Genomic DNA, 12,168 nt, shown 5'->3' with positions numbered 1-12,168 from the left:
ATAAATAAATAAATAAATTTTAAAAATAAAATAAAAAAAGAGAGAAGGTTACTTTACCAGTGTTTTTCCCCTCTGCACCTCTCCAAGTGGAATTTAGACAATATTACTTGTACCTCTTCTCCTCACAGACCCAAACTGACTCAGATGAAGGAAGCATCCAGAACAGCACTATCAATGAGAGCTGTGATTCAGGTTAATCAAATGCATTTTGGGGTAGCAGCAGGTAGGTGGATGTTATTGCTTCCCAGGGGATTTTTTTCCCTTGATTCTGTTTTATGTAGCAGAGTTCTATTTCCGCTTAATCTCTCTGGCTTTTTCTGACTGTCTTCTTCCCACGCATCACATTCTATCTGGTATCTAAAGAGTCTACACGTTGTAGTGCACACAGTGAAAATAAGAAATAAACTAAGAATACATGAGGAATCAACACAGAGCCTGCAAACTTAACCAGACTGTCCAATAAACTCCATATTAAAAACTAGAGCATAAAAGATTGGATTCTTCATCAGATTTTCCCCTTCTGAAAGCTTACCCGATACACTGGAACATTCACTCTGAGAAATCAGAATCATAGCATGTGGAATACAATTTTCTTTCTCTCCTTGTTCCAGTTCTCATCTTCATTTGATCTTTCATGAATGAATACTTGTAGTATTCTTGTACTTTCTTTGATGAATTATTGAGACTTATCTGATGAACTACTGCTTCCTTTTTCTAGCCTTATAGCCAATCAAGGGTTCTGGGCAAAAGTGAATCATTGCAGATTCATGTTTGAGATCAATCCCTTCAGCTCTGAAGAACAGATTCAAGGTGGGTAAGGTTGGGAACAGGAAGGCCAGTTAACAGGCTGTGGTGGCCCAGGTAAAAGGTGTTGAGTCACTGAGCCAGGACAGTAGAGTAGGGATGGGGAAGCTAGGGAAGATTTTAAAAATTAGATTGAGTGGTTGAATATGTGCTTAAAAGAGAGGGAATTTGGAGGAAGAGCCGGTTTGGGAGCAGAAATAAACATTTCATTCTCAAACAAGTTGAGTCTGAGGTCCTTGTGTATGAATCAGATGAAAAGGTCCAGTAGAGAGCTGTACAAACATGAAATTCATGGAGAAATCCCTGGAGTTATAGACTAAGGTATCAGCAGCCTGCAGGTGACTGGAATGATGAGAGTAGTTGTGATAACTCAAGGGGAGTTTGCAGTGTAAGCAAGTATTAGCGCAAGGACAGAACTCTTAGCAAAAAGACTTAATGGGGAGAGAACAAAGTGCCTGTGCCTGATAATGTGCCGGAGACCGTGTATTCACATTCAAGACTAGTCTCACCCTTCTGAGCTCTTCCTTGTACGGCAGGGGCTGAAAGCCTAGAAAATATATCTCTCCAACTCCCTTGACAGGAATGTTTCCATTTAACTCTGTAAATAGAAGATGCTTACATGAGAATTCGAAGGCAGGAGAGAAGATGTGACTCTCTGAAGGCTTGTGCTTGAGCTTGGTGGCCTTGAATGTTTAACAGAAGCTTCTGGGCATCTTCCTGAAATCATCCACTTCAGTGCCGCAAGCAGCAGAGTTTTGGGCTGTATTTTACTATGATTTTGTGGAGCTAACAGCAGCTTCCTTAAACTTTGCAACCTGAAGCAAAAGCTTCTGATTTCCCATTTTCAATCTCTTCTTACCCAGTTAAATGGGTGATTAATCTACAATAGAGGGGCCAAGAATATAAATGGGGAAAAGAAAGTCTCTTCAACAAATAGTGTTGGGAAAACTGGACAGCTACATGCAAAAAAATCAAACTGGACTACTCTCTCATACCATGCACAAAAATAAATTCAAAATGTATTAAAGACTTAAATGTAAGAACTGAAACCATAAAATTTCTTGAAGAAAACAGAGACAGTATGCTCTTTGACATTGGTCTTCATAATATTTTTTTGGATGTCTCCTCAGGCAAGAGAAACAAAAGCAAAAATAAACAAATGGGACTACATCAAACTAAAAACCTTTTGCACAGCAAAGGAAACTATCAGCAAAACAAAAAGGCCACCTACTAAATGGGAGACGATATCTGCAAATGATATATCTGATAAGGAGTTAATATCCGAAATATACAAAGACCACATACAACTCAACATCAAAAAAACAAACAACCCAATTAAAAAATGGGCAGAGGATCTGAATAGACATTTTTCCAAGGAAGACATACAGATGGCCAACAAACACATGAAGAGATACTCAACATCACTAATCATCAAAGAAATGCAAATCAAAACCACAATGAGATATCACCTCACGCCTGTCAGAGTGGCCGTTATCAAAAAGACAACACATAACAAGTGTTGGCAAGGGTGTGGAGCAAAGGGAACCCTCGTGCACTGTTGGTCAGAATGTAAATTGGTGCAGCTGCTATGGAAGACAGTATAGAGGTTCCTCAAAAAATTAAAAATAGCACTGGCATATGATCTAGAAATACCACTCCTGGATATTTATCAGAAGAAAACAAGAACACTAATTAGGAAAGATATATGCACCCTTATGTTCATTGCAGCATTATTTACAATAGCCAAGATATGGAAGCAACCTAAGTGCCCATCAGTAGATGAATGGATAAAGAAGATGGGATATGTGTGTGTGTGTGTGTGTATACACACACACACACACACACACACACACACACACTCACACCACACTGGGATATATATACTATATATATATACACACACACACACACACACACAATGGAATGCTACTCAGCCATAAAAAATATGAAATGTTGCCATTTGTGACAACATGGATAGACCTAGAGGGCATTCTGCTAAACGAAACAAGTCAGACAGAGAAAGACAAACACCATAAGAGCTCACATATATGTGGAACCTATAAAACAAAACAAGGCAGCTGCTCACCTGTATTAGCCCGCTGTCGCCTGAGAGTGAACTCCCACTCAATAAATCCTCACTGTGCTTTCTCTGAAACAACAGCAAACAAACAAAAACCAAAAAAAACAAGTGAACAAACATAGCAAAACAGAAACAGAGTCATAGATACAGAAAACAAACTGGTGACTGCCAGAGGGGAGGGTGTGGGAGAGGAGAGAAATAGGTGAAGGAGATTAAGAGGTACACATTTCCAGTTGCAAAACAAATGAGTCACGGGTATGAAATGTACAGTGTGGGGAATATAGTCCATGACTACGTAGTATCTTTGTATGGTGACATATCATAAGTAGATATACCATGGTGATCATTTTAAGCATAGAAACATGCAATTGCTATGTTGTGTAACAGGAACTAACAAGGTTGCAGGTCAATTATATTTCAAACAAACTCATGGAAAAAAGAGATCAGATCTGTGTTTATCAGAGGCTGGGGGTGGGGGAGGAAGGGAAGGGAATTGGATGACGGCAGTCAAAAGGTACAAACTTCCAGTTATAAGTACTAAGGATGTAATGTACACGATAAGGATAACACTGCCGTAGGTTATATATGAGAGTTAATGTTAAGAGAGTAAACCCTAAGAGCTCTCATCACAAGAAAAAATTTTTTCTATTTCTTTAATTTTGTTCCTATATGAGATGATGGATATTCACTGAAATTATTGTGATAATCACTTCATGGTGAATGTAAATCAAATCATTATGCTGGACACCTTAAATTTACACAGTGCTGTGGCATGGACATATATACACTACCAAACATAAGGTAGATAGCTAGTGGGAAGCAGCCGCATAGCACAGGGAGATCAGCTCGGTGCTTTGTGATCACCTAGAGAGGTGGGATAGGGAGGGTGGGAGGGAGATGCAAGAGGGAGGGGATATGGGGATATATATATGTATAGCTGATTCACTTTGTTATAAAGCAGAAACTAACACACCATTGTAAAGCAGTTATACTCCAATAAAGATGTTAAAAAAAAAAAACATAAGGGCTTCCCTGGTGGCGCAGTGGTTGAGAATCTGCCTGCCAATGCAGACGACACAGGTTCGAGCCCTGGTCTGGGAAGATCCCACATGCCATGGAGCAACTGGGCCCGTGAGCCACAATTACTGAGCCTGCGCGTCTGGAGCCTGTGCTCCGCAACAACAGAGGCCGCGATAGTGAGAGGCCTGCGCACCGCGATGAAGAGTGACCCCCACTTGCCACAACTAGAGAAAGCCCATGCACAGAAATGAAGACATTATTGTTAATTAAAAAAAAAAAAAAAAAAAACCATAAGAAAAAAAAATCTCTTCTTTAAAACACAATAGGGTCTGTCTTCACGAACAAACCTTTATTAATATAGAAAGTATGGTGTCATAGAGGTGTAACGACAGCAGGTTGAGAGTGAGTGAGACATGAAAAAAGTAGAGACAGGGAGCATATACAAACTTAGGGGGAAAACCCTTATGAGAAGGAGAGGCAACATATCAGACGGCAGCTGAAAGGGGAGATGGGGCAAAATATTGAAGTGAGTGAGTGTGTGTGTGTGTGTGTGTGTGTGTGTGTGTGTGTGTGTGTGTATTATGAGATAGACCTGAGCAGGTTTATACACTAAGGCAGGATCAAGTAGAAAGGAAGAAGGTGAAGACACATGAAATAGTAACCATGACTGATAAAGTCAGATCCTGGACCAGATGGAAGGAGTCAGGGCTACTGGTGGATAGGTTGGCCGTGAACAGGAGGAGGGGGAATCTATTCTTCTAAGACCATGGCAAGAAAGAGGACGTGAACTGGGAAGGTGAAAAGGGTCCACTTGTCTTGATGAAGTAGGTTCCCAGTGCAGAGGACACGTCGGTTTGGCTGCCCAGACTCCACGGCCCCTTCTTTTGGTAACCAAAGCCTGACTTCTCTTGGAGAACCACCCCTTTCCATTCTCCACCCTGTGACTCTGGAGTGGAACACGTGATCGCATCCTCAGCCAATCAGGGCACCACATTTTCTGTCTATAGTGACCGGTGTAGGCATGGGTTACAATTGGAGCTAACAGGATGTGATGGGACATTGGCTGAGGCTTCCGGTTAAGAGGCAGGTAAACTTTCCCACAGGGCTTCAAGCAGAGATGATCTGAGTCATCTTGTTTCCGTGCTGGGCAAACACGCTCTGAGAATAGAGTTAGACCAGAAGGAATGGAGCTGAGAGAGAGTGAGAAAAATCAGGTCTTGGTGATAGAGCTCAAGGCTCTGCTCTGAGCTTCATTTGAAGCTACATCTTTTCCTGGACTTTTCAATTAGTTTAACCAGTCAATTCCACTTTTGCTTAAGCCAGCTTGACCTGGGTTTTCTCTCATTTGCTGAAAAGAGTCCTGAACCACAGAATGAAGTTGTCTGCTGAAAGTGAAGGGGGCGGGGTATATTTTTAAAAAATAAAAAGCAGACTGATAGCATAAACACCAAAGGGAAGGATCTTAACCAATAATCACCCAGTTAGGCGATAAAACACAGTTCAGTTTGGCTGAACTCAACCATGCTAAAGTCAAGCCCAAGTCAATAATTTGGCTTTTTAATGTTCTCTGTGGCAACTAAAAGAACTAATTTTTTTCATCACTTGCAATTGCCTTTGTGAAGTATGGACCGCCTTTGACTGGGCTCATGTGATGCCTAACATCTGGATAAAAATTGAAAAATGTGATGTCAACCATGTGGTCTGTCAAACACAATTACAAACCCCTGGGTAGTTAGAAAATATCTAATAACTGTTTCAGATTTAGTCTGAATCATGTGCACACAGAATTCGTGACTCCAAACTTTCACAGTTAAGGAACATAATCTCTGCACCCACCATTCCTCTGTCTTACAAGTCAGCCCCCAGCCCAAATGTGATGTCAGCTTTTCCAATATTTCCCATGTAGTGTTTCCTCAATACAAATACATGAAATTTTCAGCTCCATGGGCATTGGAGTCTTATGTCTTATAGTTTAATTGTGTGGCGCATACACTGCAGTAGAATGTAGGCTATTGCAGTTGGAAGGTGAATGTCGATTTGGAAAGACAAAACCAAACCTTTAATTTTACCAAGAATGAAACTGACGTGCAGTTCAAGACAGTTGAGAGACTTGTGCACAGTCCCATTCCTAGCCAGTGGCTAAGCTGAGGCTTGAACCCATGACTTATGGCTACTGCCACTGCTCCATGCTGCCTCTTCCTCCATTACCTGGAAATTTAGGTTACATTATGATGTTGCAGTCAAGGGCACTTTGTGACTATGAACAACTTTAGAGCTGCCTAAAATAGTGTCAGTCATCCCTTAAATGCTTCCTTCTAAATATCTAAAAAAGTGCAGGCTTCAGAAATCTAAAATGTTTCTCTACATTATTAAATACCTTAGCACCATAGCTATCATCCCTGCCTATACACAGTTCCTGAGATTTATTGTTCAAATATTTAATGAAAACTTGTGTGGCTACTATATTTAAAGGGACTTGTACATGAATTAGCTCATCTATATGATTCTCTTTTAATGTTTCTGGAACAATTTTATATTTGCTATTACCTTGTGGAATGGAATGTAATATAACAAACAAATTCATGCAATATGATCTCATTTGCAATAGGCAGGGCAGGGTTATCTTTACTTTATATAAATATATAAAGAGGAGAGTTTAAACCCCTGTCTTTTGAAGTAAGTCTCTTACTTCAGAGAGCGATCTGAGATTCAGCATCATTTGTTCAAGCCGTAGGGAGATTATGACTCTATGACTTCTTGCTTATTAATTCATTCCATTAGAGTTGTAATACCACCAAATATTCCATAACAAAATTTCCATTACTTCACTATGTTTTATCATTATCATCAAATGGATTCACATAAACATGGTTCTGAGCTAAAAATTATACAAACAAGCTACATAATTTATTCTGAATCAATTTCAGAAAAATATGTTTTATCATTTTCCTCATGTTTTAGAGGCAGAATCAAGATTATGAGTTAAGACTTAAAAAAGAGGGGAATTTGGCTCAAAAAAAAACTAAAGGACAAAAAATTGGGTCACTTAAGCAATCAGTATCTATTTTGCTTTTTTTAAGTCAGGAAAGATAAAAATGAGGTCAAGAATTTAGAAGAACATCATCTTTTAAAAATGGTAGCATTCATGGATCTCACAGTTGTTTTTAGCTGCAAGGAATAATATTCACAGTAACTATCAAGCACCCAACCAATTAACCAACAAATATTCACCACACACAGTAAATATAGGACACTCAGAAGTGTGAGACATGGCTCTGGATTCTAAGAAGTTTATGATGCCATAGGGATGATAAGTCAGGGAAACAATTAGTGGAAAATATCATATATCATCTACTGAAGTGATAAATTCTCCTTCTCCCTCATGCTCTGGTCTATGCCTAATAATCTGGTTAGGACTTCGCCTGAAGCTTCTTGGGGTCAGTCCCAGCTTGTATGAAGGAACATAAGCTTTTTGTTCCTATTGTCTAAACCTGAAGTCAGTAAATTGATGATGATAAAATGACTCTTCATTCTGAGGACTTGGTTTTTACAAAGTAGATAGATACATAGTAATTATTATCTCATCAAAATAATTCAGAAACCCTATAATCTTGGTAACAAAAATGTTTCTCTCCATTTTATAAAGAAGCTCAGGCTGAGAGAGAAGACCTCTCTTGATGGGTTCAGTAATGCCTAGATAACTGTAGCACAGTGAAATTTAATTTAGTTACAGTTCAAATTTAATTCCAAGGGCATTCAACGTAAAAGTCAGGAGAACTGGGTAGAGTCCAACTTCACCATTTATTAGCTGTGTCATAAGAAGCATGTTACTTTCAGTCTCTCTGGACCCAATTTCAGAAAGAGCTGCCTATATTAGTAAAATTAGGTTTAGTTCTGAGTGCTAGGAAACCAAAAATAAGAGTGATTTTAAAACAATAGAAGTCTATTTCCTTTACTCATAAAAGACATCTGGAGGTGGGCAATCCAGGGTACCCCCATGAATCAGGGCTCCAGGCTCCTTTTACATTGTTGCTGTCATTTTTCAGCATGAGATTTCTACCTCAGGTTCAATATAGTTGCTCAAACTCCAACCATCATATCTGTATTCCAGCCAACAAGAAGAAGGGTGTACCACTTCCCATTCATACACTTTCTGTGAGTTGCACACAACACTTCCATTTTTGTCAGTCAAAAGCTTGTCACATTCACATCTACTACAAGGCAGACTGGGAAATCAATCTTTATTCTGGAATGTCATGGTCTTAGCTGCAAGTCAGGAGTTATATTACAAAGGGAAAAGGAGGGGATAGGATTTGGAAATCAGTGCCAGGCTGCTATACAGTCCTGTCAACATCATTGCTAAAATGTTCACTTGAGACATTATATGTAGAAGTGTATACCTTATTCTATAACATAAGGCAGTTTCCTGATATTTCCAATGAATCTGACTTCAAGTGTAAAGTGAAGGATGTTTCTTCACATAGCACTATTCTTGGGTGTTTCAGATGAATGCAATATAGATGTGACCACCATGAGAACGTACTTGCAGCCCTCCCATCACGGGGAGCCTCTGTAATTGACCACATGCCACACCTCCCGCAGCTGCTCCCAGCCAACGAGGGCTGGGGCAGAATTGCAAAGACAGTTTCATTCCTGAGAGACCCAGGACACCTCTGACAGCTGATTTTGGCTCAAAGACTCTGGACAGTTTTGCTGAAACTTCCTTAGATGTCACAGCAGTCCAAGATGCTTCGCCCAACCTTCCTCCTGTCTTCACTCAGGATCAGGGATCAGCCTTAACCACAGTCTCCCAGCCCTCTCCCTATTTTCTCTCACACAGACCACTTCCCTTAATAAAAATCCTTGCATGTTTAATTCTGTTTTTGTCTTCCTTTTAGAGGACCTGGATGAACAAAACATAATATTTTGTAAAAAACGATTGAACTCATGGCATTTCTTGATTTAAAAGTCTTTTTGGCAACACTAAGCTTGTGCTAAGTAAGCACATCTTCAAGATCATGTTTTATGTCCACATTAATCTCCAAAAAGTTCAAGTTCTCCTCTTAGATTACTTTTAATTATAACAGGTACTAAATACTTTGTATCATTATTTCTTTTTAGATACAATGGTAACATTTTACTGGGCTTATAACTATAGAATTGGCTTAAGTACCCCATAGCAATATTTTAAAAATCCAGGATAACATACATATATACATTTAAGGACTCTATTACTAAAGGCACTTTAGATTTAAACTCTTTGTTCATTCATGTAAGCAACATTAAATATTGTGCACCAACTACGGTGCTGGGTACACAGTTAAAACACTGAGAGACAGAGGTGAGTAAAACAGATCTGCCCTCTGAGCTTGATGGTTTGTGACCACCTAGAGGGGTGGGATAGGGAGAGTGGGAGGGAGGCTCAAGAGGGAGGGGATATGGGGATATATGTATACATATGGCTGATTCACTTTGGTGTACAGCAGAAACTAACACAACATTGTGAAGAAATTATACTCCAATAAAGATATTTTTTAAAAAAAATAGATCTGTGCTCAGGGGCTCTGTCATCTAGTCATGGAGGACCAATCCTAACAACCAACCATCAAGACCTCTTAACCACATCCTTCCTTAGTCAGTGGGAATCATGACAGAGGAAGGACCACAGGCTGACCCCAGAGAGGCCTCCTTGCCAACAGATCACAGCTGTACTTCCCAAGTTACTCATATGGATGTCCATCTACACAGAGTAAGACAACCATGGAGTAACTCAAAAAACCACGGAGAACAGCTGCAAAATGGAAACAATGCACGCCTACACTTCTTTCTTCAAATGCTTCCAATCAGCCACGTGGAAAGAGAACTAGAGAGAGCAAAGGGTCGGGGAAGAACTACGAAGCCAGCAGTCAGATCCAGGATGTCAGAGAACAACCTGCCCATCAGGGGCCGACACGACACGAAGTTTACAGAGACTCATAGACATCCCCCAACGCCTGAGGAAAGCACCAGAAAAAAGAAGGTCCCAGGAGAAAACGTGGAGGAAAAAGCAGGCTTGCTTTTGTTGTTGTTGTTTGTTATTTTACAATTCCCCAGAATAAGTTTAGCCTGGCTGGGGTGTCGTCCTCCACTTTTTTTGCCAGCTTATACACTGGCAAAAAGTAGAGCTGTTAGATTCCACGGAGCTCGTGGACTCAAAATTTATTTTGTAAAAAAAATGTAAAACATTTAGAAGTAAGTTCAAACTAGCTAGTTTCAATTATTTCTGAATAAATTATATTTTATACTGAATATCAAATAGAATCATTTTATGAGCAAAACAAGTTGTTGACTGCATTACATATTTTAATGTTCTCCAAGTACTAAAGTGACTTTAGCTCTGGAAAACATTCCTAAAATATAAATATTGCCTATGTTTCAGATTTTGCCAAAATGTCTTTTCTTTCCCAGCTTAATTCTTTTTACAGAAATTCTATTCTTTCCTACAGGATCACATATGGAAAAAGCAAGCAGTCGTGAATGGCAGGGGTCCAAGGGGTCAGTAAAAGTCAAGGAGACCAAGCAGAATTCTGAGAAGCCCTGATGTCTCTTGAGGCGAGTTTGTCATATACCTGTTCTGTGGCTTCCCTCAACTCCTAGGATGGGTCTTGATGCCCAAATCCTTTTGAATTGGATGGAGGATGGATGGTTGAGTGGAAAAGAACTAGGAAAGGAACAGAGGAGGTCAGAGAGGGGTGAGGCCATCTCAGAGCGCTTAGTATTGGACAGAAAGAGAAGAAAATAAAAGAGCCCTGGACCCTTGGAAACCAGTGACCTCAAAGCAGTCAAGAAAATATACAGCAGATTGTCTTTGTCTTCAAAAATAAACAGTTGGAGGAGGTAAACACCTGAACTAATGAAAACTGGTATCTTATGGCCTTCTCTAAGGAAATGCAAACAGCTTGCATACGTTCATGGTAGACACAGATGTCCAGAAACCCCTGAGGGCTGCTATGGCATCAGTGAAGGTGCGGCGAGAGGCAGGTAGGCACGCACACCCTGGGACCCTCCGCCTCACAAGTCCTTTGCGTTCTCTGAGAAGCAGTGTTCCGTTAGACGAGGGCTCGTGTGGTCCTGGCCCCAGGTTTCAGTTTGGCTTTACTTCGTTAGCATCTGCCTTGGGATTGGAAGGGAAACTCTTTGAATTCTGAGGCAGGCTGAATTCTGGCGGGTGCTGCACAGCCGGGCTGGGAAGCTGAGGCATGTAAAGGCTGGGAGGCTGAGAGCTCTCTCCAGGGTGTAATGAGGCAGGACACGGAGTGTACCTTGGATATCACCTTCTTCCTCGGGCTGGCCAGAGGAAACTGCTTGTTTCTCAAACTTGAACAATTTGTGCATTCCTTCTAGAGTTTCTCTTAATCGGCCAGTGTTCATTGTTTGTGAGTCTGTCCTTTCTCTCTTAAAAGACCACATACCTCCTGGAGGTGGCAGTGTTCATGCGTATGCTTCCCCCGGGGCCTGACTCCCAGGGGGTGCTCATCACATGGCTGCCGAATGAGACAATGAATGACAGACAAGTGGAAAGCTCACAGCAACATCTACATCCACTGCCTCTACTTCCCCCCCATAAACTCTCTCCTCCTGGGTTGTTTATTTCTCTCTCTCTCTCTCTCTCTCTCTCTCTCTTCTGAAATCTCCCTTGGAAAAGTTAGAAGACAGTCCCAGACAGCTAAACCGAATAGCTTCTCATCTTCTGTCCTCCTTTTGCATCTCTTGGATCTACATGATGGCCTTCCTTCATTGTTTTAGGGACCTCTCACTCTTTGGGGTTCTGTTGCCTCCCTCTGAGATCATTCATCCTCAGTCTTCTTTGCCTTTTCCTCCTTTAGCATTAGCTAACAGCCATCCACAAAACACAGCCCTCATTCATTTGATAACATTTTATTGAGTGTCCAGGATGGGCCAGGTACCGCATTCATGGCTTTGAGGAGGGAATCGGCTGGTCTGAATTCAGGTACCACCTCTGAGAGAATGTGCTGGGCCTGGGACACCAAGAGGGGATCAGCTCTCCTTGCATAGTGAGTGATGCTGGCAAGCAGACGGGACCCTCACTGTGGTTCAAGGAACAGGACAGCTTGGTCCTCTAACCTTTCTGAATCATGGACTTCCAGCTTCTCTCTTCGTCGTCCCCCCCTTAACTGCCCCTCCACTGCTGGATATTGTACATCATCACCCACCTACACGCCGTTCCTCTTACAAAAAAGCACCACTCTCCAGTAGTCCCTTTC

The 12,168-nt window shown here is 41.0% G+C and overlaps 1 pseudogene; it reads left to right on the top strand.

Annotated features, from left to right (window-relative positions):
• Positions 1 to 10,854: 10,854 nt before the first annotated feature.
• LOC103078892 (poly(A) polymerase alpha-like) overlaps positions 10,855 to 12,168 on the top strand; it is a 53,383-nt pseudogene continuing 52,069 nt past the window's right edge.

Source organism: Lipotes vexillifer, unplaced genomic scaffold (assembly GCF_000442215.2).
Source record: "Lipotes vexillifer unplaced genomic scaffold, Lipotes_vexillifer_v1.1 scaffold554, whole genome shotgun sequence".
Classification (NCBI taxonomy): Eukaryota; Metazoa; Chordata; class Mammalia; order Artiodactyla; family Lipotidae; genus Lipotes; species Lipotes vexillifer.
Note: the sequence above shows the minus strand (reverse complement) of the source record. Positions and strands in the feature narration are given on the sequence as shown.